The 5197-nt window shown below is 45.5% G+C and overlaps 1 non-coding gene across 1 annotated transcript; it reads left to right on the top strand.

Annotated features, from left to right (window-relative positions):
• The first annotated feature begins 4712 nt into the window (after positions 1-4712).
• On the top strand, positions 4713-4819 carry LOC120268832. The gene has a single exon (XR_005539051.1). It is a non-coding gene; the product is annotated as a small nucleolar RNA R71 (small nucleolar RNA).
• Positions 4820-5197: the final 378 nt, after the last annotated feature.

A 5197-nucleotide genomic window follows, 5' to 3' on the forward strand; every position in this document is an offset into this window, starting at 1 on the left:
AAGTCTCAATTCCCAAGATGACAAGACCATCTGCACGCATACACGAGGGGGTTCAGTGAAGCTTAATAAAAACAAAATAACTCGAGTATATAAAAGATAGAATAATGAATACAACTCGAGATGCAAAATTAAAATAAACTCAAAAGGAGAGTCCTTTCTGAGTGAACAAGTCCAAAATAAAGTGCATAAAAGTAAGGAAATGGAAATAAAATCAAATGTCGGTGTCGCGCTCTGGGTCCTCTGCTGCGGCTGGTGGTGAGGAAGTACAAGGTGGATCCATCGGTGCTGGTATAGGTGATGAGAGAGATGCTAGAGGAGCTGAGGTTCTACATCGCAATAGCTGTTGTACGAAATCGAAACGGGACATAAGATCGGCATATTGGGCTAACTGTATCACCCGCAGCTTGATGATCTCAGACCACAATATGCCCATGGTGCTCTCGAGCCTCTCAATATGATCATAGGCACCTGAAAGGGTACTTGGCTGTCCTAGGGTCCCGACCACTGCCGGGGCAGAATCTCCCGTTGCATCCCCTCCACCCTTGGTGCTCTCAGTGGTGGGTGTGGCCAAAATGTAAACTCCAGGTCCATATCTGCGTACCACTCCCATCACCCTGAGCGTATCAAGTCTAAGTGGAGATGGAAGAACTATCTGATCGGTATGCCGTATAGCAGCTCTAAACCCCATCCCAGAATGAGTCTAGTACTGTAAGGACCAGTAAATAATACTCCTACTCACCCACTCTGGCCCTGGTATCCCATATACTCTGCCACAATGTGCCCCAGATAAATGGGCACGGACCTCACCATGGAATATAAATAAAGTAGTCCCTGCCGTAACAAAACACTAGTGTTGTCGCCACGGCTATCCACAGACCTGCTAAGGATAGCAAACAAATACCTGTAGCTCAGACTAGACAAGCATGTGGCTTTGAACACACCTGGTTCATGCCGCCCCGGTCCACACAATACCTTATAGGCTTGCTGTGGGGTCAAGATGTCCATACTCCTCAGTTTCTATATATGCCTCGTCGTACAAACCCATGTGAGTGGAAAACTCAGAAATGCTCATGGCGAATTAACGACCGAACACTCTAAACTATATGTCATCCACAAACTCAAAAGACGCCAGCACCTCCAAAGTCAGCTATCAGAAAACTAGCTCTCATATAGACAACAGCCTCTGCCACCCTCCTACAGCCATCAGTGACTCCAGCTCTCTAACAAACTCATCACCCCGCTGGACCCTATTTAACACACTAAGGTCCGCGAAACGGGATTGGCCAAACCTAAGCCCTGATAGTCGCTCGAAGCGAGCTTGATGCTCGGGATCTGAAAATACAATGTGTGCCAACTCGGGTGAAGATTCCCTAGGGCGCTTGCCTTCTTGCTTCTTCGCGTGCGGTGCCATGCCTGCAGGCAATAGTGAAGAGATGATCAAAGACGCTCAGTCATAGAATAATGGAGAATTTCACACAGGCTTGTGGAAATCATCCACACTCGTGTGGATCTCCTGGGAATGAAAAACCACACGATAGCATTTCTATTTTCAAAAAAATACAATGTAAAACCTTGTTAAAATGCTCTCTGAACATGCATAGACCCTTTTAAATCAAAATTTAATGCAACTCAAGTCGTTTAATTTACTAAAACAAGAAATGGCAAATAGAGGAGGGATTAAAGATTCACCGAAAAAAAAAAGGAAAAAGATAGGTATGAAAACCTTGAATTCGGTACGAAAATTTGCTTGAAATGCCCGTAACACAATGATCAACGGCCGGGAAATTAATCAGGAGCGGTTTTCAAGTGGTTGAAGATGAAGAGGAAGAGAAATTGGAAGGATTTTTAAAGAAAAATTCACGTCTCTTGGAATTATGTGCATTCCTATGGGCGTGCGGAAATTACACACGCTCGTGCGTCTCCATAGGAAAAATACACAAGGGTAGGTACACGCCACTGTGCGCTCTCAGGAAAACGCCCTTTCGACTCTGAACACTCTAGCACGGGTGTGTGGAAAATGCCCATGCCCGTGCGGCTAACCCACAGGGGCACCCGCACACCCCTGTGGCTTCTTTAGACATCCGAGAAAATTTCTAAGTGTTCCGCATGCCCGTGCGGAAATGCCGCACGGGCGTGGACATTCCCATGTCCAATTCAAAGGGGCAAGTGCATGCCCTTGTGCCTTCTCGGGGTGGAGAAAGTTCCTCTGCAGAGATTCGCATGGGCGTGCGGAAATTTTCCACGCTCGTGCGAAGTTCACAAAGTCGCCCACAGGGACGAGTTCACGCCCCTGTGCGCTCTAGGGATAATCTGCCAAACTCTGCAGGAAATCACATGCCCGTGCGGAAATTACCCACGAGCGTGCGATATTCGCATGGTCGTTCACAGGGGCAGCCACATGCCCCTGTGTCTTCTCTGGATGAGCTCACAGTGTAAATCCACTGGCTTGCGGAAATACCACACACCCATGCGTTTTCCCTAGATGCCCTGCAGGCTCTGTAGAAAATTTCTGAACATGTTTGCACACTTAGAGTCTGCCCTATTATGCAAGTTTTACCAGTGAAAAACATGAAATAAAGCTTAAATGACTCAACTTTACCAAATCCAAATGAAAACACACGATGAATTCTCAAATCCTAAAATAAAATCGCAACATGAGCATCTAAAAATCAAGACACCAACACTCAACAATTTATTCATGCAAAATACTACATTATTCGACTAAGAAAAATAGGAAACACTTGGGTTGCCTCCCACGAAGCGCTTGTTTAACGTCACTAAGCTTGACGTACCTTGGCTTACTTCACGGGTGCTCATAGATGAATGTTGCCCTCTTACCCATGACTTGGAAGCATGATGAGCACAATCTCTTTAAGGTAGAGGGTGTATTATTGGGCTTGGGGCCACCTAGCAATGGTTCATCCAACGTCTCCAACAGCCTTGGAGCATTTCTGATGGCGTCTCCTAGCCCTCTTCATTTTCCAGAGCATCTTCTTCAAGATCCCCGGGGTAGATGGTACTTCTTCCGTCAAATCAAGCATCATTACTTCTTCATAATCCTCTTCTTGGTCGAACAAACCCTCGTACGGGTCCGGATTGAACATTTCCTGTATGTATTCATCAATAATCTCATCAGTAGTGTCTAGAAAGTATAAAGTATCATCAAAATCAAGAGAATGCCGCATGGCCTCGGCAAGGCGGTATGTGAGCTTGTTATCTCCAACTATCAAAGTTAGCTCTCCGCCGTCCATGTCAATTAATGCCATGGAAGTCCGTAAGAACGGCCTCCCAAGTATCAAGGGTACATCCGCATCCTCATCAACGTCTAGCACCACAAAGTCTACAGGGAATATATACTTGTCCACCTTGAGAAGTACATCTTCGATGATACCCCTCGGATGTCTCACTGTTTGGTCCGCCAATTGCAAAGTCATCCGAGTGGGGTTAGGTCACCCAAGCCTAACTTTCGAAAGAAGGTGTATGGCATGACGTTGATGCTTGCCCCTGAGTCCACCAATGCCATTTTTTCACCCATATTGTCAATGCTACATGGAATGATGAAGCTTCCCGGGTCTTTCTTCTTGTTCAGAATGTTCCTTTGCAACACCGCCGAGCATGAAGCATCTATAATCACCGAAGCACTCTACTCCAACTTTCTCTTGTTGGTCAACAAGTCTTTCAAGAACTTTGCATACATAGGGATTTGGGCCAATGCCTCAACAAAAGGAATATTGATGTGGAGTTGCTTGAACAAACTTAGGAACTTCTTATACTCTTCATCCCCTTGATCATTTTTCAATCTAGAGGGATAAGGGATTCTTGGCTTGAAAGGTGGGGGTGCCACCTTCTTCTCTTTGCTTGTTCCCACTTCTACCTCTATAACCTCAGGAGCGTGTTCTTTTGGCATCTCACTCGGAAGCCTACCTTCAACCTCACGACCACTTCTCAAACTTATTGCCTTCACTTGCTCTCTAGGGATGGTCTCTGTATTGCTCGGCAAGCTTCCATATGGCCTTTCAGAAAGAGACTTTGCAATTTGCCCAACCTGATTTTCAAGATTATGCAAAGAGGCGGTGTGGTTGCGAAGTGTAGCCTCAACTGATTCAAACATTGTATTTGCAGATTGCAAAAATTTAGTCAAGGCCTTCTCCAAATTATTCATTCAGGTTTCCAAACCTGAAACTCTGTTCTCCACATGCGGGGCTTGTTGTTGTTGGAAACCCGGTGGACCCATGGCCTTTGGTGGACCCTGATTGCTCCATGAGAAATTGGGATGATTTTTCTAACCCGGATTATAGGTATTGCTATAAGGGTTTCCTTGAGGTCTCATGCCATTACCTACAAAACCGACATTCTCTACCGAAGATACATCACCAATAGAGATCGGGCAATCGGAGGGAGCATGTCCTCCGCCACACCCAGTGCAATTAGTCACGGCCGCTACTCTATTTGAAGTTAGAAGATCTACCTTCTAACTCAAATTTTCCACTTGGGCCGCCAATGAAGTTACGACATCTATCTCATGGAGACCGGCCACTTTTTTCTTCTCCCTAGCATTCCATTGGTACCTGTTTAACCCCATTTCTTTATTTAACTGATGGGCCACATCGGGGGTCTTGCTACCTAAGATACCTCCTGTTGCCGCATCCAAGAGTTGTCTTGTGCTCGTGTTCAAACCATTGTAAAAGGTCTGAACAATCATCCACTCTGGAAATCCGTGTTGTGGCCATTTTCTCAGGAGCTCTTTGAACATTTCCCATGTCTCAAATAGAGACTCCAATTCCAACTAAACAAAGGATGAGATCTGCTTCCTATGCTTCACGGATTTTTTGGGAGGAAAATAACTGGCAAGAAAAAATTCTACCATCTCCTACCCTGTGGTAATTGATGCTCTAGGTAATGAGTGTAGCCACTGCTTCGCTCTTCCCTTTAGGGAAAATGGGAAGGCTCGCAACTTGATGGCATCATCCGTCACCCCGTTTATCTTCAGCATATCACACACCTCAAAAAACTCTCTATATGACTGTTTGGATCCTCATCGGCCAAACCATTGAACTGTGTGGATTACTGTAACAAGTGAATGAATGTCGGCTTCAACTCGAAGTTCTGCGGTATAATCGAGGAATGCACAATACTCGATTGTGTCCCCAACACTGAAGGTCAGGCATAATCAGATAATGTTCGCTGTTGCTCATTC

The sequence above is a fragment of the Dioscorea cayenensis genome, chromosome 1, assembly GCF_009730915.1.
Source record: "Dioscorea cayenensis subsp. rotundata cultivar TDr96_F1 chromosome 1, TDr96_F1_v2_PseudoChromosome.rev07_lg8_w22 25.fasta, whole genome shotgun sequence".
In the NCBI taxonomy this organism is placed as follows: Eukaryota; Viridiplantae; Streptophyta; class Magnoliopsida; order Dioscoreales; family Dioscoreaceae; genus Dioscorea; species Dioscorea cayenensis.